This window comes from Phalacrocorax carbo, chromosome 4, assembly GCF_963921805.1.
Source record: "Phalacrocorax carbo chromosome 4, bPhaCar2.1, whole genome shotgun sequence".
Lineage (NCBI taxonomy): Eukaryota > Metazoa > Chordata > Aves > Suliformes > Phalacrocoracidae > Phalacrocorax > Phalacrocorax carbo.
Genome location: NC_087516.1, coordinates 77,841,659 through 77,868,818, shown reverse-complemented (window position 1 = coordinate 77,868,818; position 27,160 = coordinate 77,841,659). Strand labels below are relative to the sequence as shown.

Sequence of the window (27,160 nt, the reverse complement as noted above, 5' to 3'; positions counted from 1 at the left end):
TTTTATTGAAACAAAAAAAATGCTTATACTTCAGTTATGTCTAAGGTTTCTCATGCCTTTTAAAGGCAAACGAATATTACTCGCGTTTAGGCCATATAGAGTGTACTGGTACCATCTACCATGGAATATCACACTGACTGCTAATATGTTGATTATCTACTGAAAAGCAGGCCATGGAGAGCTTGTTTCACTTCTACAAGATAAATGCTTAGTAACCAAGTCTCATAGAATCACAGAATCATTAGGGTCAGAAGAAGACCTCTAAGATCAAGTCCAACTGCCAACCCAACACCCCCAGGCCTCCTAAACCAAGCCCTGAAGTGCCATGTCTACAAACCCCCAGGGATGGTGACTCTACCATGTTTCTGGGCAGCCTGTTCCAATGCCTGACCGCTCTTTCAGTAAAGAAATTTCTTCTAATATCCAATCTAAACCTCCCCTGACACAACCTGAGGCCATTTCCTCTCATCCTATCACATATTACTTGGGAGAAGAGACCAATGCCCACCTCACTACAGCCTCCTTTCAGGTAGTTGTATGCCACTTACCAACTATTCTGCCTTTCTCCTCCACCCCGTGGCTATACAACTTGTCATTGGACTGTATTTCTCAGCATAACCACTTCAATTCACACTTCTCTCTGTTACTTTTATTTAAAAATACTATGGGACTTTCAACTAGTCAGATGAGAAGCCTGTATTTCAAAAACATCAGTTTGTAAAGCCATAGAGGGTGGCAGAATTCATCCTCCTATGTTACAGATCTTAACCCCAAACCTTGCATTATTCATAGATAATTTAAACCATTCTCTTCTTTTCAAGTTGGATACAGTCCTTGATAGCTGTGGGACAAAAGCTGATGACATCTGTAACTGCTAGATAGCTCTCTTCTCTTTAACAACCAAAGAATTATAATGCATTTAGAAAAAAAGTCAAACATTCAGCATGTACTATATGGTTCTACACTGTTCCTAAATTACTGCTCTATAATTTAATTCTTGTATCATCCATTTAATCGTTACCTATTTGCCAGCTCAAAGCTTAAATGAAGCAAGGATCATGTAACATTCCTTTAAATCATAATAATTTGAAAAAGGAAAACATATGGGGTAGTGAAAAATGAGGCATAGTCTTGAGCTATCTCTTAAACTATGAAAATATTGTCAAACGACCATTACTGTTGTGCTTATTTGTGAACCCAAAACTCCCAGACAATTAATGACCTGGATATTATAACAATTATTTCTCTCCTAAAACGGTTTTTGAAGGCTATGACAAAAAAATTCAGAATGAGAAGGTACTAATAATCAAAATGCACATTTGCCTTGGGTTTACTCACTTCCTCCTCTATCAGTTCTTGTCCTGTATGAGCTTTAAATCAAGAGGTCCCTAAATGACTGACTTAGAAACAGAAAAGCTCCATAGCAAAGACTGCCAAAAACCATGGCCAGGGGCAGACTTTCCTTGAGAAGTCAATATTAATGTGCAGAAAACAAAGGATAACTACTTTGCCTGCAAAGGCTATCTAATCTTAGTTCTGAAAATCCTGCCCATGTTATTTCAATGTGAATAGTTCCTGTTCTAACAGTTTAACTGAAATGTGCTTTGGGGAACGAGATTGGCTCAATTCCTGCAATTAAAGCACTGATAACAAAGGCCATTATCCAGCAGCACCTGAATATTTCATGTGGAAATTCCATGCGTCTTCATTGGTAAACAAAAACATCTTTTCTCCATTTCAAATACAATCCTGAATAGTGAAATAATAGCTTAAAATTTGCAATTATTACTGAGATTCTGCTAATGCTGGTGTCTCAATTCTCTCTTTCCATGGAACTACTAACTAGAGCATTGTCTTTCTCTATCCAAATAATAGACAGTAAGGACCTCGTCAGAAATGATCGCTTGTATTATCCAGTTTCTACACTTCATTTTGCAGAATTACTCCTTTCCTGTATAATTTTCACTGATGTTTAGCTAGCTCCCAAATGGCTCGCAGAGTCCACTTTGCTTAACTAGCTTCATCTCTTCCAGAATCCAATTGTTCCAGTAAAATCATTTTCCTGATATATAGCCCAAACTTCTCTTTTTTGTGTTTGTATTTGAAATATGAGGCCAGAAGAAATACTGCATTTGTGAGTATATATAGTGACAGACAGAGACAAAGCAAAATGCCTACAGAGGAGAAACAACTGCTCCAACAGCTGAGCTGAGGGAAGCTAATTCACTAATATTTCACGTATGTGTCACCCAAAAAGCACTGGAAAAGAAATAAATCTTCACAACTAATATACTCTGCTATTGGTCTGTCCATTCTCGGTACCAAGACCTTTTTTCCCTCAAAATCCTCTCATAAGAAAAAGTAACAAAACTTAGTGTGACTCCAACATATTTACATATGAGGCCAATATTATCTGTAGGCTGTTTTGTTGATCAGCAAGCCTGTAGATTGGCTAGTCCATAAATTACTATATTTCTTTTCACTATTTAAATACAGCATATCTCTGGGTTTGGTGCAGTGTTTCTTGAAATAAACTGTATCTTGACTTGACTTGGTTTTAACAGCAGGAACTTACTACTGAGTTGTAAAATCTGTTCTACGACACTTCCTGTTTTGCTCACAAAAATCAAAGAAAGAAAGGATAGCCGTAACTTTTGTATGGAAAAAAAGGACTCCCCGTTGCACATGCATAGGAATGCCATTTATCACCGTAAAAAAATAGTGCCGCAAGAAGAACAATTGCAGGACCCCAGTTTCAGTGTCTGTGTAGTGGTTTGGATATAATTGGTCCTTTTCCGAGGGAGGTTAGCTCTGGTCCTATTTTAATGATTCTATGGTGGTACTTTAACAACATCTACCTTATTTTCAATGTGGGGAACCACAGCACTGATCATCTAGAGAGAAGAAGATCGGTGCCCATCAGATGTTGCTTGGGATATCTTCCCACAAACTATTGATCTCTTTTTGTCACTCTCAGGACTTAATAGGCAAGTGGTGCATTAGGCAAAGCAATGCTGGCATTCATTATAAGCATTTATACCAGCAGCAGCCATTTTTGAGAGACTTCAAGATCAATTTTTGATGGATTAGCTGCAATATTAGATCAGATGCAGAATGTTTAAAGCTTAAAAGTATTATTCCACTGTGGTCTTGCAATACCTTGTAACAATACATTGTTGCAATAATTTCTTCCCAAATTCCATTAGGGACTTGGGTTATAAAATATTTCTAATTGGAAGTGGGAATATACGTCAGAGTCGCTGTATCTAGCCAGCTTGCTTTCTCTCAGACATACCGGCTGAGAAGGCTGATTTGATATAGTAGCCTCTTCTCATTACAAATCCATGCTTGTCATAGAGATTTCTTACAGTGATGGACGGACTTGGACAACAATGCAGCCAAACACTAAATTATGATTTTTCATACTTGAAATGTCTTCATTTCCTCTTCCTTACCCCTGCCCCCTCGGGGATTCTGCAGATCTAGTAGGAGATTGCTCACCTGGAATATAAAATCCAGAGCCTCCACCTACAAACTCTATTTATTGATTGCTCTTCCATGACAGCTCTGAGGGCTGTTGTTTACATTCCACCCCCACCACTAATTTCTTCTTCATATCCTTACTCTGTCCTAGCTACTGCGTCACTCCTTTTCCTGGCTTTCCAAGCTGCTTTTCTTTGCCCCACCTCCCCAAAAGCATGTAAGATGTAACAAGCACAAGTTGCCATCCTTGCTCAACAGCTGACTCCGTCCCTTCTCCTTCAAATCCACCTGCCAGATGCTCAGATCTGCTCCATATAAAATTTGTCCCACTTCAAAACCTGACACGGCTCTTTCCCCCACTACTTACACCAACTGTCAAGCTTTGCACTGGTCTGTCCCTCCCAATCCATTGCCAAGCATCACCCTGTTCCTCTGTTTGTCACACTGTCGTACAACCACTCCCTGCATCCTTCCCCACACAGAGCTCATGCAAGATACACAAGTGTCTTTTAAAGACTCATCTCTGCTCTCTGCCAAACAATGACTAAAATGGGCTTGTAAAGGGTATCTTGTTTTCCTTCTCACAAGACAAGCCCTCTTCCCCTCTCTCTGCCCTCAGATGGGCAACACCTCAGAGCCAGCATCAGAACAAGGATGATTCCACAGACCCTCACTGAGGGCAACCATGCCACTGCACTGGGCAGAATTAGTCATATACACAAATTCATTTCCCCTTCACATGTAAAATATGTTTGCAAGATCAAAACATATACTTTGGAATTTGGCCCAGCAAAATATTGCCTTTTCATAGCATTCCTTCCATTTTTATGGGCTTTCCAGGGGCAGCACATCTTGTACCTATGAGCTCTACAGAAAAACAGTGAGTGTGACCACATCACATCTGCTGAGACCTGCCAGGACCTTTATGAAAGCACTCTGTCAAACATAAGGAATTACATTTGAGACCCATCCTATATGATTTTTTTTTTCCAAAGTACAGTGCAAACCATGAATTAGGATGGCATATCAGCTACAACCTGGTTTGATTCCCTGGTTTACTCTCCCTGAAAAGGGCAGATCAGAGCAGACAAAGATTGTATTTACTCCAATTGGTTGTGGCCTTCAGTGAAAAATTGATACATTACAACAAAACAAAACCAATAACAAAACCCAAACAATCTGAATATAGTAAAATTCTGGTTCCACAGTAAAAAAAGGGACAAAAGTCTAGTACACTTCAAGACAGCTGCGGTTGATGTACAAATTTCTCACATATAGTAGGTGTAAGAAAGCTCATTTGGCATAATTTGTCACCTGAGAACGTGAAAATAGGTCACATTAATAAAAGAAAGTGTGAGACCCTTACCACGCCTTCTGTCAGGCAGCGGCTCATACAAAAGCCCTATAAATGCAACGTGAGTACATCCAGACAGAGAAGCACGGGCAGTGGGACCACAGCTATCAATTATTTAAGGAAAGTCTGCCTGGAGACAGCCATGCCAAGCACCTGAATCCACTTTAATGGTGGAAGTGGACACATATGCTCGGGGACTTCAAATCCTTTATGAGTAACACTCACTTATGATATATGAACAGAGAGCAAACTTTAAGGAAGACTGCAGTAAGTGCGTGGTGTTTGGGGGAGTGCGCAGCTCAAACGCCTTCGCTCAGCCTGGCTGCATTGTGGCTGCTATCGTGTAGCAATGCACAGGACCTGTAGTTCAGTTTGTTGCTGCACAGATGAAAAGTCAGGACTTTCAAGTGATCTGGCATAAATTAACATTTCCATATCACAGCTGTTTGCTTTAATAGTACTTACATTAAAAGGCCTAATGGAAAATTAAGTGAATAATGTTGCACGTTGGAAAAAAGTACTCCTTTTGACAAACTGATTAACTAGAAAGCCTCCACCGGCGCTTCTTGGATGCATTCCCAGGAAAATCTCTTGTGTTCCTGCAATTCCTCATCCTAGATAAATAAATTAATACAAAACATTACTCAAATACAGAGAAAGTTGTTTTCAACAACTGATAGGAAGCGTTTTGATAACAGTGTGCTTGGTGTTAAAAATATACATATCTCAGCATTTACAGAGAAGACACCATTTCTCATGCTATATTTGCTCAGCTTAACAGAACACTTCAAAGGCCCCTATTTATTTGTGAAAAGCAGCAGAATATATAATATTGCAGAAAACTTTACTTCTAAACTATTTTTTCTCTCTACCAATATTCCTTCGCAATAACTTGTGAAGTTTATGGAAAAGAAGAATCTAATTTTGAGTAAACATCGTTTCAAAATATTCAAATCAATCCACACCTTGAAAGGTCAAGACGAAACTACCTCAAGTTGCACGAGAGGAGGTTTAGATTGGATATTAGGAAACATTTCTTCACCAAAAGAGTTGTCAAGCACTGGACCAGGCTGCCCAGGGAAGTGGCTGAGTCACCATCCCTGGGGGTATTTAAAAGATGTGTAGATGTGGTGCTTAGGGACATGGTTTAGTGGTGGACTTGGCAATGCTGGGTTCATGATTGGACTTGATGGTCTTAAAGATCTTTTCCAACCTAAACAATTCTGTGATATAAATCTTTTGAGGTTTTTTTATGAGGTATTATACTTCTTACCTGAAAGCACAAACTGATCTACATCAGTCACAACAAAAGGAAACATCATATATACACCAATAAATTGTAATTACAGAAACTTGTAGGCAAAAGCTGCACGAGATGGCAATAACAAAAGTGAGACAAGAAAAAGGATTTAATGGGAAATGAAAGGGGGAAAAGCAGAGAAAAGGAGAAGAAAGCACAGTGAACCCTCAGAAGAAAAGAGAGCTCTGGCAATTTACAAGCAAAATGCCTGACAGGAGAGAAGCAGAAAATTTGGCAGCAGAACTTCAAAGAAAAGCCCCAGTGGGACTAAGACTGGGAGGAGAGAAAGGGAGGGAGAGATGAGTTGTAGTGTTGTCTGGCCACAACACAAAAACCTTCCCAGCCACATGTGTTGTCATGGCTAGCAGGCCACGCAGATAAATACAACTCCTGAAGATTTGTCCATGCAACACAGTTTATAGGGTGAAAGCATCTGCAGGTCTTCTAGGAGACCTAAATTAAGTTAAAATATGAGGGTTTTATTATTATTATTGTCCCTAATTTTAGAGCTGTAACAATGACCTAGGTCTGTATGAAAGTCCCGTTCTTATTCAGGTACAATTATTGTCATGTTCTTCCACCGCTCCCTGCTCTTCTGTTCATCGCTGGCACAGCCGGAGTAGCCAGATGCAGACTCTGCTCTGCCGTTAACTCATTCAGCACACTAGAATCTAAGATGCCTGCTTACATAAAATGATTTAGTGGGTACTTTGTCATGATAAAATGCACAACAGCAAAAATCAGTATGCAACGGGTTCTCAGAATTGGAAACTAAAAAAGGTGAAGAGCGCCATGGTTTGGGTTCCTTTACTAGAGAATTTAAAACATTTCAACCCCGAAGAGCATACAACGTACATGGGAGTGATCAGGCTAAATGGCCAGGGATTAATCTGTGGGATTCTGGTAGTAGTTAGCTTCATATGGTTCTCCATAGGTATGCTGAGATATCTAAGGTGTGAAGAGCTACAGGTAGTCGGTCTTTCCAAAAACACAGATGCCAGGTTTGCTTCTATTGTTATCCCTCATTCCCTTTGCTGGTGTTTCTGTTCTGTTGCTGGCAGTGTGCTCAGAGCAACCTCATCTTGAAACACACTTTTCCTGCACAGTTTTTTTGGTCTATCCTGGGAGCGTTTCTGATGAGCATTCTTCTAAGCTCGTATCGAACAATGATGCCATGTGTTGCATGGATGCCTTTGGAGGATTTCATTCCTAACAGTATGTTTTCTTCCTGTGTAGTTCAGTAGCCCTTCATTCTGCGATCTTAGGACATGCTGTTTCTCTTCGCACAGCCTAATGGTGGAAATTACATCCCCCTCTGTGTTTAGTTTGCTGAAGCTCATAAAAACATAGATGCATTATGAACAGAACATTCCTGTAACTCCACGAGAAAGAATTGTTTTCTTCCTGGCTCCTCTTCAGCACTCAATGGTTAACAGGACCAGGCTGCCTCTTCTGAACAGAAGAGAGATTAACAGAGCTCTTGGCCATGTACCACAAGAACTTCTGTCCAATCTGATTCAAGAAACATACTGCCTTTTGCAAGGGAGAAGGGAAGAAACATTATGGTACAGACTGACTTGGCTCTTTTCAGCAGAGCTGACAAGCTGTTGCAGGTTGAGTGACTGTAGGCTGAGTAAGTTGGCAAGAAAAGAACAGCGTTCTTCAAGCTCAACTCTGCAGCCAAGTCTGATGGGTAGTATAACATACTGTATAGCCTCTAGTCAGAATAAAATCCATATTAAAAAAAAAAAAAACAACCCACAAACAAAAAAAACCAACCAAAACCACCAAACCCCACAGCATGCAGTCATCAAATCTATTCATACGTTCAGGACTGGCTGCCTAATCAAAGGAAAATTACTTCATTGGGCTCACTGCCCAATAACGAGCTGGAAAGGGTGAGACTTCTATTTCTTAGATTTAATTGTAGGCAATCAGGATGACATCTCTAACCCCCAAAAGCTCACGTTCCTTGAACAGTTTATGATGACCTTTTTGTTTACCACAGTCCTGGGAATTTAACAACAAAAAGGAAATCCAGAAAACAAACGATGCCGCTATCATGTAGAAACTGCACATTTAAGAAGGAAGAATTTCCCTGATTTGAAACGTAGCCAACATTTTGTATTTGCAAATTATTTTCCAGTCCACAATGTCTGTACCAGTTCAACAGGCATCTGTGTTTTAACCTACACACCCCTTCATCTTATGACTATTATTTAACTTCTATTAAATGAGTGTGTTTTAGGCCAAACTTTGACTCCTTGGCTGAGGCAACACCATGAAGCAAGTGCACTCCTTATGAATGCCTACTGCCTTCCTCCATACTCTGCTCATCTGTGGAAGAAAACAGGCACATGGGCAAAGAGAAGGTGCCAAGTAGTTTCCCCAGTCAGGGAAAGAATATCCCAGCACTCCTGGGAGATACTTGTCTGGCTTGTTCTTAAAAATCTCCAAAGGAAAAGACTCCATAGCCACCTCGAATAGCTGTCTCTCTCTTTGAGGAGATCATCTCTTCCTGACATCAGAATGTCTTTTTTCCTGCAAATTACCTCTTGCCCTATCCCTAGGGGACATGCAGAATCTGTCAGCGCCATCCTTCTTACATTCAGCTTTATCAAAAGATAAAAGCTGGACCAAGTCTTCTATCCTGTATAAAACAAACCAAAATCCTCCAGTTCTTCTAAACCCCTTATCACTCTGACACTCTCCTCTGAACTAACTTTTCTACTCTAAATGTGCTTGTGCAACATATTCCCAATAAGCTTCCAGCGCTACCAAGCACTGGTAGTTGCAAATTACATTCTGACAAATCACATATCTACTAACACACTCCAAAATTAAAATTACTTTTTTTTTCCTTTTCCTTAACAGCATCACTTGGTTGACTCATTGTTTGACCCATGAAAACCTTTCCATCCTACTCCATAGCATTATTGCCTGCTTACATGGTGCCTTTTTTGCATTTGTACATTACATTTCTCCTTCCCCACTATCATAACTTGTGTATGTGCATTGAAGTTCATGCATTTACTTAAGACCATTTCACCAATTTATCCACTGTCCTCACTTTCATAGTTTGAGTCGTTTCAAACCCCTCCCCACCTGGACTTGCTCCACAAATGTTTTATACCAGCCTTTCCACTGGTTGTGCTCCAAGTCATTAATGACCAGATTTTAAAAACACCTTTAGGTCCCCACCTGAAATACCGTGCCAGTTGACATCTGCCTTACAGTTACACAGTCTTGTTGCCTATGCATATTCCCTAGTTTCAGAAACCAACGTCAGTGCATCTAGTACAGGCACATAGGCGATGTGCTAAACAACACTTGGTGTAGTACTTTGATGTGCAGAGAGCAAGCCAAGACCTAAACAAGACAAGAATGACAGTTAGATTCCCAAAGTAGGACATTCTGAATGGGAACTGAAAGCAGGAGATTCTTTGGTGACTGCTGTTCCTCAGATCCTCCTTTCTCTTCCCTCTTAACAGCACTTCCTTTATTTGCCTGTCTCAAATCTCCCAAAATTGTATCAGGATTCTCTCAGTTCTTAAAGACAGTCATTAAGTTCTAACAGAGACTGCTTCAGCTAATCTTTCAAGTGTTACATATTTCATCAAACTCCTCATGTATGCCTAAATCAGCTACCTATTCTTAAAGCTCTTTTTCAGTATTCAGTTTGCACTCTTAATTATTGGTTGTCAAAAGAAGGTTAAGGATTTTATTTATTTGCATAGTGCCAGATGAGATCAAATGTGTTAAAATGAATGTTCACAACATGTAACAGTTCTTAAAATTTGATGCTGTGACCAAAACAAAACTGATAAACAAAAAAAAATCTCATTATTATCTCTTAATGAGAACCACTGATTATTTTTTACATTTCATCTGACAGTCTTCATCTTAATTTTGCATGGCAAAGTTAAATTATTCTGGTTGATGAAGATCATTCTGACTCCGAAATATACTTATTAAATGAAATTAAAGCATGGTGCTAATCAGGTGAATGAGCATATGTTACTAACCAAACATACAAACCCTAACAATGAGATAATGACAGGTACGGTGACAGATACAAAGCATTGCTATTTAAAGCTAGTAAAATGCTTTCAGCCTCCTAAAAGGAAAGAGCAATGTAGATGTAAATCTCTACAATCTTCAGAAAGAACATCCTTTGCTTTTTAAATTGTGTTTGTTTTTATCTCAAAAATAAGGCAACATCTGTATTGACAACTGACTGAAGATGATAAAAGCAGTAGTCTGGGAGGTTGTATCAGAGCCAGGCAAGACTCACTGAGCTAACAGCACCGCTCTCTGTTACATACTGCGAGGACAGTTTTCCATTAATGACCACTAATATTTCTGAAATTTTGGTACATTCATCCAGCAAGTTATTTTCAAAATGAATAAAGAAGTCTCGATTCAATGCTGTTTGCCAACTGACTTTCACTAAATCAAGACATATTTGTTAGATCTTGAGTCAAGGCAATCCTATTTCTGTGTACACATGAGAATAACACTACACAGGTAAGCAGAGTCAGCAAAGCTTGTGTTTTGATGTGATGGAAATTTCTGAATTAGCTTCAAAAGCTTTGTTTTGCTCAGTGACAAGTGAGATGATTAACACCAGAGCTATTTGCTTTCATTTGCATAGAACACAAGGTTCTCTGGCTGAAACTATGATTTTTCCTGGCAAACTTCTGACACAAGAAAGGGCTGAAGACCCGGCAGTCCGAATCTGTTATCGTTTCAGGATGCAGGCTGATATAGTAACTTTGCTCTTGCTGAGCAAAGAGATTTCTGAGCATAGCACAAATACCTTTTGCAGGTCTGAGGAGACAGGAAGATTTCTGTACTTGCCTGCCCTGGGAGCCTACGTGCTTAGCCCACAGGCTGGGGCGGTTACTCAGCCTACGTAGTCAATGGCCGTTTACTATCCCCCAAGTCATTTTGGAAAACACATTTTTTCACAGTGATACAGCTATGTTCAAGAACTCACTGCTTAAATTAATTCTCATATAGCTGTTCAAAGATGAGACATGAGCACAACTGAAGTGCCATGTGCTCTGAAATACTGTGGGTTAAACACCTGAACATATTATTTACTACTTTTGCATACCAGTTACTCATGGGTTTTCTGGGGAGAGAAAGAAAAGTCAGCTTACGTTTTGGAGAAATTTAAGTCCTAGGCTTCTCCAAATATACAAGGGAAAGTTCACCCAAATACCGCACTTCCTGCCATTTCTTTTTTTGCATGCATTGTCCAATGATGTAATTAAACCCAGATCTATCTTCTGGGAACAAACACAGGTTATACATTAGAAAATAAGGTAGTGGGGGAGCTGGAACAGTTGTTTGCATCATATTGTTGTCTGGAAACCTCAGCCTTTATTACTGGTCTTTTGAGGTACACACTGAACTACAGCATAATAAAGTATAATAATTGGTATGAATCTCTTCCTAGTCTGAAGAGTTGAGAGCCTAAAATAACTGACATACCAGAGGACAGAGATAGATGCGGACTATTCTATTATTTAAACTTGCATTCAGCTCAGTAGTCTCATTTGCAGAATTATTTGCACCTGTATTTTGCACCAGTTTGAGCCTGCGTTTTTGGGTCTGCAGCTGAAATTCAGAGAGAAGGTGTAAGTAAAGGCACATTTAACTATCCATTTGGATAGTTCAGATACTTGGGTAATTGTGCTTGTATCTCCATTAGCAGTTCATCACAGGAATAAATGATGTCATGTCATTCTATGAGTGCATTTTTATTTGTAGAAGCCACTCGGGTGTAAAACTATAGATCTAATTATGTTTTTCCTTTCCCCAGTATGGCACATAACACAAAAAGGATATATTCCAGCATAGGAATAACTTTCAATGAATTGTTCCAGCTTACTTGTTTACAATTAATATTGAATTGCATTTGCTGTTTTTCAGTCCGGAATTACTTTATACAGATAAGGACTGAAAAACTGACAGTTTAAATATATCACTTGTGGTGTAGGGCACTGATTTGATTCAAATTATAATGACATTTTTATTACTACTGTCTCACTGATTTTCAAAAATGGAATTTTCACATCCAGCTCTTAAAAAGCTTATCTGTTTTCATCTAACAGTAGTGCAGGTGCATTTTGTCAGACAAATGCATATTACTGTAGCCAACATATTTTAAAAGCTGTTTTCCCATTTTTTAATCTGTAAAACCACCTCATTATGGTGGCTGACTTAACACAATCACGAGACCCAATGTTATAAATGACCTTTTTTTTTTTCCTTCAGTTTCCAAATGCAACAGATATAATTGTAATATTCAAGATCAAAAAAGGGCATAGAGATGCAACATATCATCTTGGTACTTTGTGTAACCTATACTTTACAAGGACTGCATGTTTTTATACCCAGCATTGATTTACTCTGCCACTGTGCTAAATTGTTCGATAATACAGTGACTCACACCGCCAACATTCTTTGGAGATGTATTATTGGGGCAGATTCTTTTCCCTCAACAGTGCCTTAGAACAACTAAATATAGGTGCCTAAAATGAAGCCTAGTCATGAATTGCAAGTGTAACACTAACCTGGCATTGAAGCCAGTGAGAGCTTTGGGCACTCAAGAATGCAGTACATTTTATATAAACCATCACAGACAAGAATCTTATTCCTAATTAGGGACTTGCCAAAATAAGCAGGGAACAAGGACACTGTGGAGTTAAAATAAGAAGAAATTTAAAATGCAAGCCAAACATTTTCTTGAATTTTGAAGGTCCGGCTGACCAACAATCCCCACACCACTGTGACCCCCCCTTTCTTGCATGACTAGTAATCATGAGCTACATTCCAAGCTTCCAGGTAAATAAGTCTTTTTTCCTTTTTCTTTTCTTTTGGGGTGGGGGTGGGGGTGTTGGGGGTACTTAGAACAGCTGTAAATCAGCTGGATGAACCTCTGCACAGTCCTGGTATGGTGAAGTATCCCAAAACTCTCATTCTCCCTTAAGCTGCCCTCCTCTGCCAGTTCTACTGTCAGATAAAAGAGCACAGTTTAAGCAACCCACCAGAAGGACTTTTGTTCAACAGTAGGATTAACCTTCATTTTAAAAGGTCCCCAGAAACAATCTTTTGGATTGCTTTTTTCAATGCCACCTCTTCAATATTCACCTCTGCTTTGTATTCTGAGGAGCAGATGACCTATGCTTATCAATAAGGGACGTGGTCACACATCCATCACTAGCTCTGTGGGCACAGCTGCCTCTTACTGGCCTGAAAGGCTGAGTGTCCTGTTCTCCAGCCCAATGCCTGCTCTCAGATTTAGATCATTATGCTTAAAGCTTTTGCTTTATCTCCTTTTCAATCTTTTACTCTGGGAATAAAGAGGTTGAAATGGCAAATTCTTAACTCACTGGCATGTTAAGCCAAAGCCTTCTCCAACATTCTGCTTCCATCCTTTCACAACACTTTTCACACCATTCCTCTCCACACAAGCCCATCCTTCTCTTGACTCCACTTACTCCTGGGAGTCTTTCAGAAGGTGGAATCAGTGACAAGACATTGTAACCCACATCCCTTTCTCTTAGGGGCAGAGAAACAAAGATGCTCTGAAGTTATGGCTAAACACATAAAGACACAAAGACCTCCTGCATAGCTGTCACTGGTGGGTCAGCTCTGGCAGCATAGTTTGGATGATCTGTTATGCCAGGAAGACTCTTTTATATCTTTTTAGGTCATTATAAAACTGCCCAAGGTGCAGGATACCGGCAAAAGACCCCGAGTACTTTTCACATGCAAATGTAAGAATAGGAAAACCTACAACTGGAGGCAAAGAGTCAGACAGAAATATAAAGGCCAAATACCAGCAAATGCAGCCAAAAGCAGCGTGTGCCTGGCTCCATGCACCCAAACTGAAGCTTTCTTGGCTCCAGAGGTAAGTTGTCCTGGGGAGAGAATGCAAAACCATTTTAATGTCAGAAAAAATCCCATTTGTAACCCTGCTATCTTGTGAAGAAAAAAATATTGTGGTATTGAAGATGGATCATATGAAAGATGGGCAACAGCCCACAGACAGCCTACGGTCTACAGTCTTCCAAGTTTTTACCATAACATACTGCTCTTTGCCAAGTTGAGGAGGAAACATGCCAGCAAAAATAGTTCTTCCTCCCAAGACGAGACCAATTACATTCATTTTGTTCAAGGCCAACAGCTTCTGGTTTCCCCCAAGTTCTGATCCCAGGGGGTGGTGGGTCACTGCCTCTTACAGATACTTTCCTCAAAGTCTGCTCCTCCAAGATTCTGGCCAAAACAGTGCTGTGGCAGGTAATTCAAGGTCTGCCCCTGTGCAAGCTTTGGCATGCATCAATCAATCAATTTGGTGTGATGTTTTTGTCGTGTTGAGTAAATCCTATAAAGCTGTGAACTCATTTCTAGCAGTTTGCATCTTCGTGTACCATTAGCACCATCGTTAGACACAGTATATATCCTCAGTTTTAATGCCACTTTTTTCTACATATCCTGTGGTTTCTCTGCTCTGTGCAAGATTAGGCATAAATAATCCTTCCTCAAAACAGGAGCTATACTAAATATTATAATGTTTAGAACATATATATGAAACAAGCATTCTTTGGGCGTATGCTGTACCACAGTAATCCTCATTAGAAATACTATATATGCTATATACTATATACTATACTATATACTCTACATGCTATATTCATTTTAATTAATTATATGTTTTTTTCTGATATACTTTTCAGTCACCCAAACAGGCTAGCTAAAGAATTGAGTTGAAAATTTTTGGATCTGGACATCTACAACATACATCACATGATACTTTTTTCTAGTTAAGAATATACAACAGCTGATATAAATCAGTGAAGCTTTCTTGATTTCAGTGCAGTGGTGCCAATTCATAGTACAAGGATTTAGCTGTACAGCTAAAACACAGAATTTAACTCAAGCTGTCCAAATATACTTTTGACCATACATAAAATAAAGAAATGAGACAGACTTATTTTGATGAGACTATTCAATGGGAGCTGCCTTTTCCTTCTCTTCCACAAGTGCACATTCGTACAGCACTGACGACCCCCCAGGTCCCTCCCTTCTTAGTATTTTCTCTCTCTCAAAAAAGTCACATGGAATATCCTCATCCTACTTGCAACAGCATTCCTATTTCTCTTCAGTTCACTCCCCCACCCCAAATATTTCCTCTCGATGTCTCAGGACACACAAGAATACAAGCTTAGAAAAGGGGTCTGCTGCCTGCAACCATTAGAAGAAACTTACTCAGAAAGAAAGGGGAAGAAAATAAACCACCAGGCAGCAAAAAGCTTGTATGTAATTTGGTACAAGCAGCAGAATGGGTACTTACCAGTTCTTGGTGTCCTTGCTTCACACCCAGAGCTGCAAGCAGGTGGTGTATATATCGTGTTCCAAGTAGTACGGAAGGCCTCATTTTTGTGTGCACGGCTGATACGGGATCCTGTAACAAAAACTTCTTCTTGATAACTACTCGTTTGCTTTCTGTAAAACATTTCTAACTGCTGGCTTTCCTTATTCACATCATTGTGAGAAGAGCTGGACTGCTGAGGCTTGGAGAAGACAAGCTCTTTCTCTGCCATACTGAAATACAGAGTACATGTGCATTTGTCATGGTTATATTTCCAAATAATATGCTGCGTCTGTCATTTTGTAAACAGAAAGGTCACTGAAAAAAAAAAGTCGGTCTTCAGTTGCAATCTCAATATATGAGTTTGAGAGTCCCAGGTCTGTCTTGAATACCTGGTAATATTGTCTGTGCACTACCAGGAAGATGACCAGATGCACAGATCTCTTTCTCTTTCTGGCATAGGCCAGCAATATCTTTATAGAAGCACAAATTTGAAGGGAAATGTTGAGATTAGAGGAAGAGAAGAAAAGCCTCAAGAAACAGTGCGGAATTATACTTACACAAGCACATCATCATAAAAATATTATCTGTAGAGTCCACTTAGTTCAAGTTTTTCACTCCCCAGTAGATGACCACATCTGGTGACAGAGAAAGAGATAAGCTCAGGGCTGTTCACAGTAAAGAAGGAAATTTGCTATGGTCATCAGATAAACGCATTATATACACAAGGTAACTTATGCCAGTGGCCAGACTGGCATGTACATATGGATAAAACAGTATGTCTGTATGATTTAAATGTATTTCAAGGGAGCTAGTTTTTCACAAAGTATATTTCCTTCTCTGTTAAAAATATTAGGAGTAGAACACTTAACTGAAAATAAATAATAAATATGTAGGTAACAGCAGCCATAAGATTTTATCTGGTTAGTAGGAATAAAAAGTAACACCATTAGAGAACCATTAAAAAAATCCTTTAAAACTTGACAGTATCACATCAGATATCTAAGAGATATTTACTGATGCTTTCTTTCTTTCGAGAAGCATGTAAGAAAATGAACTTGCAAAGCCACATTTACTGTTTCTGCTTAACTGTAATTAGACTACCCTACCCAGATTTAAAAGTACACTATTATAACCTGTTATCTGCCAGCTACAGATTTTTGCTTTAGAAGATAAACAGTACACTGAAAAGGTATTAGCATACAAACTAAATTACTTTTAGAAATAACATACTCTTCAGGTGCTGTGCTTTCATAATTATATATAGATACCCATACACACAGTTTTTTTACTCCTCTGCTCTCTTGTTGCTAGCCAAGAAACAAAAACTTCATGATGTTCGGGTTTTTTCTGTCTTGTTGCGGGGGTGGGGGGGGGGGAAACCAAACAAAAAACACCAAACACCCTTGCATGAACCCAGATTGTTAGTTACTTCCACACTTTAAGCCCAGGCTATTAGATTAGCAATAATTATGAGGGGCAAAAGGTCACTGCTATTAGCGGCAATCCCACCACGGATATCAATGAACTATGGATCAGGCAGTGAAGCCAGTTCTCACATTTGTTAGGAAGTCTGAATTAATAAACAGTCCATTAATGCTGCATAGAGAGAAGCCAAAACCAGACCTGCACTCCTGATATTTACTCTGAATACAAACAATGGGAAATATGAGACACACAATGGTGCCATTTTTACTTTTCTGACTGAATCCTGTATTAAAACAAAATAATACTATTTAACACTGGTGGAGTTTCCCTTGTCTACAACAACTGGAAGGGAGATCAGAGTCAAATCCAAAATTTGCTGGAGAAAACGGAGAAGACTTGAGGAAAAAGAACAACCTTAAGACCTGTTTTTCCCTTGAAAACATTCCCAGATGAGACAGACTCATCAATCCTACACAGCCTGACATGTTAATTAACAGTTATGAGAATAAGAAGTATTAATTTACTGTCCCTGTACTTTCTCTTGAAACCAGCCAAATTTTACCTGTAATTTCCCCTAGAAACTGCATTTTTTCTTAATGAAGGCTTGCTTTCCCTATGTGCTCATGGAACAAGCGCTAAGCAAATTATCAAAGAAAGCAACCTGAAGAACACAAAAAATATACTTAATTTGAATGACTTGAAGTATTTCGCTGCCCACATGGTCATCTGAAGACTGAATCTTGAGTTGTAAGTGAAGGGAAAAAAATTACAAGATCTGGTCTCAAACATTTTGAAAAATAACTTGCCTTAAACTGTACCTCAAGATCTGCATACATACAGTGGTCCCTGACTTCAAGTCAACCCAGTATATAAGCCTGCCACTGTCCCCTGCTCCCGAGTCATCAAAATAGTAATTCCTCCACAGAAAAAGCAGATTTTCTTCTTTTAAAAAAAGTTATTTCAATGGCATTTACGAACTACCAGCAAGCACATGCTTAACTGACCTGCTGAATCACACCAATGCTTAGTCTGTAGTAAAGAAACACTACCTAGTTTCTGTTCTCATTCAGAAGGCAAGATTTACAAAATATATTGCTGGCTTACCAAGAGTGATTTTCTCTGAACACAACATATATTTTTAACTACCTTTAAATCTCTGTAAACAAAAGAGGAAACAGTGGCTCACTACTGAAGCACAGAAATATATTTTTCAATTCGAAGAATAAACTTTTACCTCACAACTAGTGTAGAAGATGTGGAGTTTTGCAAGGTATCTTGAGAAAACACAGATTCTGCAGATCATTTTTATTCAGAGATTCTGTTTTCTGTGATATTTTCAGTAAATTACCCCATCTTCCCACTACATATACATAAATCAGACACACACTGTCCTAACTATCGTAGGGAGTGGCATTGTAAATCTCTCCTTTTCCCAAGATCTACAACCTCATAAAATTAGAATAATGTGCATCATCTCTCTTGCATAGCTTCTGGCATGTCGTTTTCACCCTCCTTCCAGCATAACTGAATGCTCTGTGGGATATTTGTAGTAATAGTCATCAGTCTCTCTAATGAAAGAAGCCTGGAAAAAATATGGCAGTTTAACTATCAGATGCTATTTCATAAAAAGAAATCCTAATGTTTTCCAAATACATATGAGTGTCTTAATAACACTACATTTGGCAATTTTGGTGAAAACATTTGTATATTGGGCTATCAGTACTGAAGCTAAAACTATTTGCAGAAAATAGGTGTAATTTACAGTTAATTTTATGAAATTTTTTCATCACCAAATAACTCAAAGAGAAAACACACTATTTCCCATCAGACTACTGCCACTCATCTCTCACAAGAGGGAAGATGGAGGCTTTTCAGACCTTGATGATTACCCAGTTAAGTGAAAGCACTTTAGGGCAATTCCCCTGCCTGGTGACCCAGGTGGGCCTGGGGGTTAACTGACCCAAGTAAGGGACAGTATGGAGCAGGACTGCTCTCAGGTGAGTCACCCATGCCCCTTCTGTTCTTGGGAATGTCCAGAAATAATTGCTTGGCAAGCAGGCAAGTATAAGGACCCTCAGGATCATAATTCAGACGGGTATTTTTGGAATTTGCTTCAGGTGTAAATGTTGGGAGCAACTATGCACCCACCTTCAAGTAGCCAGAACTAAAAGAAGGACATCATGCTATGGGCACAGTCCTAGAAGTCCCATTTTGCCAAGGTCTGACATCTTCATAGCCTAAAAGGGAATAAGCTGCAGAAAGAATCAGCGAGAAGGTGCTTTGTTTGTCACCATTCAAATCACAGGCTACTGGAAGTGACACCAGGCAAAACTGGTGCATTTGGGCAGTCCTCAGCAATATCACACCCCAGATAATGGACCAGACTTTCAGGTAGCGTCAAGGGTCAACAACAGGACATGGGCTGACAGACCTTGAGCTTTGAGGAAGAGATCCAGGCTCCTACCACCAATACTAGCTTCCAGGATTATGCAGTTGGGCTCACGAGATCATATATCAGTAAAGGGTTGTGCACAGAGACCCTAAACCAAAGGACCTTTGTAGCTCTGCCTGAACCAAAAAAAAATAATAAAAAGGCTACATTACTGCCACCTGCACAGTATTTTACCAGCACACAGGAAAATGGCTACTCTCTCAAACTGATATGAGCAGCAGCTTGAAAACCAGCTGTTTTTAAAGGATTTTGGTAGCATGCCATTCAATGAGTCCTTATTGAACTCCTAGATAGGATTTCTTTCTTCTCATGTGCCCAAGGCTCCTACACAACCCTCTGCAAAAACGAAGACATATTTAATATAACCTTTTATCCTAAATGCATTGGACACAGTTCTTTTGTCCACTTTTATTTCTCAGTGCTACTGCCACTCATCACAGCTTTAGAATATAGCATATTTAACACAGCAGTGGTCCTAACTGCAGTACAAAAGACATGCAGATGGGAGTCTTGCTTGTCAACAAATGCTAACAGAAGCCCACAGAGGCCCATATGGAGTTTTCAGGGATTTATTGGCTTCTTTTCATCACCCCCACCTGCCTTTTTTTTTAATTTATTTTTAATCTACAGCAAATTTCTCACTTTTACAGGTATCAGTCACCAGGCAGACTCTACCCACAGACAAAAAGCGTCAGTGTAATGTTGTCTCCTTTCTCTCCATTGCTGTTTCCACAATTTTGCAATTCTGTTCCTGTTTCTGAATGCCAGCCATTCTTGCACACTGACTTACCTCCTCTGATAACCCAGTCAGTGAGACTTATACCAAGTTTCAAGGCCAATTTCTGTTCTGTTTCATGCTATTCCAGTTCTAGAATAAAAACAGAAAGTAATAAGTATTGCCTAATAAACCTACACTGTAATTTTATAGGCACATAAACTCCTAATGCTGGGTGGTATTTAATTACACAAGCAATCCTACTCATTTAAGTCATATTTAACATGGATAACAGTCTCTTTCTTATGTACAAAATTTAGAAGTACAGAAGTTAACTTGCTTTCCTATTTTAGTTTCTGGTTAACAAACAGTTTATTGACTTGCTTGTTGCTTTACCGTAATGATTCCAGATGCATTGTGTTGAAGTTTCTATCAGAGAGCTACTATCAGCTCAGTTTAAGTTTCTATTTGAGTAAACACTACGACTTTTATAGAGTTGTTCTTATTACAGAAACTATGGAAAAAATGCTATTTACCAGATGTGGCAGTAAGCAATAAAGATAAATGTTGGGCGTTAAGACAAATGCAGTGTAATATGAGTTTGACTGCAATTGACTGAAGATGTTGCCGCATCAGAACTACTCTAGATTCTGCAGACTAATTCTATCTCAAAATAAAGATGAAAGAAACCAAGCCCCCTCTTTGATTAGTAGCTGTCTTCCTTAAGGTCACTTATAATAAAAGTGCTCACTGGGAGAGTAAGGCACCAGAAAGGTAGGAGAGTAAGGCTCTGAAATTTCTAAAACCCTTTAGAAATACATTTCTAGTAAAACTGTTTCTTTGAATAACTCAGCTTCGATTTCCACCAGAAGTCTTATTGTTCTAGAAGCCTCCCTTCTTACCTCCTACTTTTACTGTAGCTACTCATCATATTCATTATCCAGTATACTTGATCACGCAAATCACCATGCTCAGCAGAGATGCAGTAGGAATTAAGGTAACAGAAAAACCATTCTTCCAAGCTTTTCCATGACAAATATGGTATTCAATAAAATGATTCCACTGCCCGACCCAGAATTTTATGCTCCCTCTGAGCATGACATATTTTGCACCTATGAAGTCAATCAAATGCCAGTGTTATTTTTTTCTTTTATTACCCAGGACTGGTAGAGCAGTTTCAGTAAAAATAATTTATACCAACTGTTTCCGGTTAATGGAAATTCAAAGTCTTCAGACAGTGTTTTTTATTTCTGGTGCTTGAATTCTCAGGGAAATGGTGAAGTATAATTGATACCATATGCTTTTTATTGTTTTCCACATGAAAGAATCACGATTTTCAGAGGTTCATCGAATTATGCTGTGGCATTGTGCCAAATCATCAAACAACAAGGTCACATGTGATGAAGGTACAGTGTTCAAAATAGGAATAGCATGTATCATATCTTTGAACTGAAGGTTTATTTCAGTTTGTCTGAGTAAACCCAGCCAAGAAATTTTCTGGGGTTTTGCAGAGTCTACAAAGCATCTCCTTGTAAATTACTGGAACAAGTCCAAGAAAATGTGCAAATATTCATCACCAAACAACAACGTTAGAAAAACACTATCATTTCAAAGACTACATTACATTAGAGCCAAGTCAGTTGCTTTGGCCACTTCAGAAATGTTAATAACTACCAAACATGAAAATAACTGCACCTACCATATTTCAGGTATATCACTGCCATATCACTGTCTCTTTCTCCCACGGTTGTGCCTGCTGAAGCATTATGTTCGCTAATTGTTCTGAGTATTAATTTATCTGCTTTACATATCTGCTTCACAAAATCACAACTAAAGGAATATTTTTAGAAAAACCTGCAAGTTTTTCAGCTTTAGGAAAAAACCAAAAAAATCACTTTTTGTGCAAGCCTACATCAGGTTCAGTAACTGAATCTTTTAATCATTTTTTGACCCATTTTGTGACACTACTTCACACCTCCACTTCTGCCATATCATTTCAAGCTGAAAACTTGCTACAAGGAGAACATCACCTTCACAACACGTGTCTCACACAATGGAGCAATTAGGTACACATCCAAGAATTACGCTTCCAGCACCAAGTGACAGTCAAGAACTCTCAGGTTTGCCACTAATTACAAAGTCATTGCAATGTGTCTAGTTTGGGCAGGGCTTTAATACAGGGGCAATGGTTTAGATTCTCAGAAAGTTTGCTCTTCTTACCAGACAAGGAACAACACAGCACAAGGAATGACCAGGCAACAGGAGTACGCCTGGAGTTACCATAAATCTGAACTGCTTACAGAGGTATTGCGTGTACATTTCTCATTGTCACAGCAACTTTTCTTTTTAATTTGATATACAAAGCCATTTCTAAAAAAAAGATATATATCACCAAAAGAATTCATCAAAGGCTGATGAATTAAAACTTTCATTTAACAGTTCATGATGCAAATATTACCAACTAAAGCGCACTTGGCATATTCTATCCAACAGTAGGATTTTTGAGTATAAACAGGAAGCAAGGCAGATTTTATCCGTCAGTACTTCTCAGGCAGGAAATTTAATTTTTTGCCTTCTGGAAGGGTTTCAGTTATAAAGACTTTTGAAGGAACACAAGGGCAGTATGACCTAAACTGATGGTTTTAAAGAAAGGAAACACTAAATTCATGGCAAGGACTATGTTATAAACCAATATTTTGGCCTTTGTTAGAGACAGAACAAATATGGCCCTGGGGTTTCAATGACTCTGTGGATGATCATCTTAGAATCTTTGTCACCATGGCTCTTCCAGGTCACAGATGAACTCATGAAAAAAGCAACCCTCCCTCAAAACCTGAGCAGGCAAACAAGACTGAGGAAAAGCCTCGTTAGCTCTCTGGCAATCTTGCTATTTTAAAGTTTTCCCTACTTCTTGCTTCTGTGGATACTCCCTTGTTTATAAATGAATTAGCTATATTAAAATATTAATTTACAGGAGATCAATACCAAAACTTTTAATGGCAGGTGTCTCCATTGCTTGTTAAGCCCTTTATCTGCTGCATAGACCAGTACTAGAAAGCACAAATAATGGGATGAAAAAACACCAACAGAAACACTTCTAGCTGATGTTCATTCTACAAGATTTTTGGATTTGATCAACTGACCTTGAAAATTAGGCCACATTATGATCAGTGACCAGCTGCATCCCCACCAGGATAACATCAGATGTTTGCCCAGGTTGGCAATCCTCACCAGAATGGTATGAACTATTTTCAGTCCATCTTGAACCAACCCTGGCACACCCTGGGTGCACTGTTTGAAGAGTTCTGCACACACATGCACAGCTATGTTCTGCACAGCTATGAATCTGGCAGCTCTTCTTCCCTACCTAAAAACCGTTTGACCTCCAGAGGGAAACACAGGAGGATGGGCCATGAGGTTAATTTCTGAAAACATTTAAGGGCAGTTCTGGGACTTGCTGGCAGGATGGAAATAACTCCCAGCATTTTCTATACCAAAATGAGAACTTACACACCCTAGAAACATTACCTTTTCCTTTCACAGGATGTTCAAGGCAGGAACAAAAATGCTTCATTTTTTCTTGAGGGAGCAGAAAATATCCAAGAAATCGCTTTCTGATGAGAGAATCAGACATTTATCCATTTTCCATCTCCACAGAGCAGTATCTGTTGCAAAACAAGATGGAAAAATATCCGTCTTTTAGTAGCATGCATATATGAGGTGCAAATCAAATGTTTACCTATCAAATATGAACATATGCAAATATCTATTGAGTGCAAATACCTACCTACTGACTAAGTTTTTACACTCAGAAGACACTTTATATTTGCTTCTATTTCTGGAACTGATTATGAATGCCGGATTACCCTCACAGCTATCTTATTTTTCTTTCTCTCCCCTACTGTCTTTTTTTTTTTTTTAATTACACATTCCTGGGTGTCTGCCTAAGGGAATTTGGATGTTCTCAAAGAAAGGGAATGCTTAGGTCTGTCTCAGCAAGGGGAAATAAGATGTGTTTTTGCTGGAAATTGCTACAGGGGAAAGAAACGGATTGGGGAGGAATCTGAAGTATTAAAACCGATGTAAGCCCAACTCCCTGTTGTGAATTCAGCAGCAGTTTACAGCCAGTTTTGATCTATCTTGCCGTCATTTTCCAAAATAACTTGCATGTTTGTTAAACACATACCAACTTCAACCTCTACAAAAATGTTAAAGCCTCTCACAAATGAGCTTCTGTGTAAATACTGTTGGATACACAACACTCAAAAAAGTCAAGATACTATAACAAATAATTAGACATGATGACTACGTCCATGAAACGCTTTTGCCAGGGGCAAATAAATCAATAATCCTGCTCTTGTACCATAGTACATCTTATGCAAAATGCTTGCCTTTAATATTTATTTAGACATGTGCAATGAGATATGAAGCTATGCTTTCTGTAAAATCCCCTAGAGGAAGCTTGCAGAGCCAACACATCAGGGTTTTCTTTTGATGCTGTGTTCTGTAATACCCTTTGTATGTGTTTCCCAGCTCCACATATATAAGATTAGAAGCAAACCAGATCATTTCCCCAGCATAAATTTTGCCATGTGGCTTGAGAGGTGGCAAGGCATTCCTTAGTGTACTGTCACTCCACATTTCCTGCCTCCTTGAAAATTTTATTTGTGATGAAAAATGATATGTGATGATGATGAAGCATCACTTCCAGAGCACATTCCACTCCTTCAGGTGTATTCTGGGGATTTACTATGAATGCCTATGCTAAATGTACTTTCAAGCCATAAGTATACTCTTTATTTCTGTATATTGGCATATATCCCTTCTCACAAATCCCACAGAGTATATTCCCACTTGTAATGCAGAACCCATCTGGAAATGCTTCCAATTGCACACAGTTCTTATTTCTTTGTTGCATATATTCAACAAAATGACCAAACCAAATGGGAAGAAGCATAAACTTTTAAACGTAAACAAATGAAGCACAAGACAGTCCTTGGATTTGCACAGCTTCTTCAACCTCAGCTAAGTAGTTGAATTAACCACATTTTTACCAGGCACCTAAGGACTTTCTGACTTCATTTACTCCCAAGCAAATGACTTAGAGTGGAATATTTAAAACACTATCAGTTCTGTGAAAAGGGCAACGCAGTTTCACCTCGTTATTGCTACACATCCATTGTGGTCAGCTATTTTCTTTACATCACTTCACAGCCTTTAACAACTCTGGACTTCAGGGCCAGTATCATGAACGCTATTACCCATCTCCCTTTTTACTTCACACACTCCTGTGAGAATATTCTGAGCCATCTGTTGTCAGCACAAGTAGGTCTGCAGTCCCTGTAAGCGTGTAAATTGGTTCAGGGTCAAAGAATACAAAAATCTCTTTTCCCAAATGCGGGTCACTATGTTGCCTTGCAAGTCACACCTGTCACAACAATCCCACCCCAGAGATGCTCTATGCCCACAGCTCATCACAAGAGCCATGAGTTGCAATGGTCCAAGCTATAATTTCTTCTAATTTTTCGTAAGAGTTCTCACAGTGGATCAGTATCAATAATAAGTGAATATTCTGTTCATTTTTAAAAGGTGTGTGTTTCCCTGCTGAACTCTGTTTTAGTACTTAATTCACTTTAATGCTGTTAATCACAGGGAAGAAACAGCCCTTTTGAGCGATTCCCAGAGACTGCCACCACTGCTAACAGAGACGTCACCAAAGCAAGATTTAAGTCCCAGCAGGGACTCCAGGGACTCCCAGAGCAAGCCATCCAGGACACAGGCGATGAACCAGCTCTCCACTTCCCAGTTTAGCCACGCTATGGTGAAGATAATCCTGACAGCTTTTGCATTAAACAGCTCCAGGCTTCAGTCAGATACAACAGACTTAGTAAACCTAAGCAAGGACCGACCTATAGCTGGGGCTAGAGGTGGTCAGATGTGGAATTTTTTTTTTTTTTTCTCCTGACAGAGGTAATATTTTACTGCCATAAAGCCTAATGAAAAAAAGACATAGGTGCCAGAGTATGCCTTGTTCCCTTTTGCAAGCAAAGGGCCAGCTTGGGACTTGCGAACAACATCCTCTAACAAGGACCTTGCATCCTTCTCCAGAAACCCTGCTTAGCTTAGGGAAATGTAGATTGTCTATCAAAATTAAATCAAAATGCCACAGTTCTCTCTGAAATGAGACAGGATTAGAATACTATACTAGAATACCAATGGGGAAGATCAAGTTCAATTTTGGCATCCAGAACAAAACTCTGCAGCATTAGCACATTTTTTGGCTCTCTTCTGGCTTACTTAGCCAGTAGCACTGACTCTGCAATTACATTTTGCATTATTGCAAAGTAGTAATTATCTCTCCCTCTTTTATTCACATTTGTCACAGCAACTTCCAATCAAGTACAGAAACTTTTTACATGATAAATGTGACTGAGCAAAACTGAAATTCAGCATCACTTCTCCCTCCCTTTGAAGGCAGAAGATAAAGACAAAAAGTGTTCCTGGAAGAGTAACTTGATTAATAAAAACATCTGTAGGCTTAATGCTGAAAAAAGCAAAACACCTCCCCCTATCCTTTTGGTAGGAAATCTACCAATATAGACTGATAAATATCCCATTTTCCTAAAAAATAACATGAATGAAACAGCTGAGATATATATTATGTATGTAGAGAGGCTAGAAAAAAAAGCAGATAGCTAGAATGTAATATTGTGTTAAAGAGGAATGATTAGTGACAACTACTGATGATACTAGAATAGCTGTAGGAGAAATACTTCAGTATTGGCACTGTCCAAGCCAATTTGAAAACTCATCTGATCACATTAATTCCAAAATAAATAAAACAGGAAACCATATCAGGGATTTCCAGCTAATAGCTTTCCTAACTAAATTTCAAAAGGTAGCAAAAACTCATGGCTGTCAGACAGCACTACCAGATTTCAACAAACGTACAGGAAGGTCAAATGGGTTTCATAAATCGGGTGCTAAAAATCGATGTTCAAGGAATAATATGGGTAATGCCTGATGCCTGAGCATCTGAATAT

At 39.0% G+C, this 27,160-nt stretch overlaps 1 long non-coding RNA gene across 1 annotated transcript in view; it reads right to left on the bottom strand.

The window, feature by feature from the left end:
- The window catches only part of LOC135313180 (uncharacterized), a 60,353-nt gene that overhangs the window by 18,418 nt on the left and 14,775 nt on the right, over positions 1–27,160 (bottom strand). The window contains exons 4-12 of the long non-coding RNA XR_010372806.1: positions 23,646–23,782; positions 21,020–21,229; positions 20,193–20,270; positions 19,099–19,187; positions 18,397–18,532; positions 17,513–17,611; positions 16,083–16,160; positions 15,505–15,615; positions 5,303–5,451 (exon numbers count right to left, since the gene is read on the bottom strand). This is a non-coding gene — a long non-coding RNA (uncharacterized LOC135313180). The remainder of the gene's footprint in view (positions 1–5,302; positions 5,452–15,504; positions 15,616–16,082; positions 16,161–17,512; positions 17,612–18,396; positions 18,533–19,098; positions 19,188–20,192; positions 20,271–21,019; positions 21,230–23,645; positions 23,783–27,160) is intronic.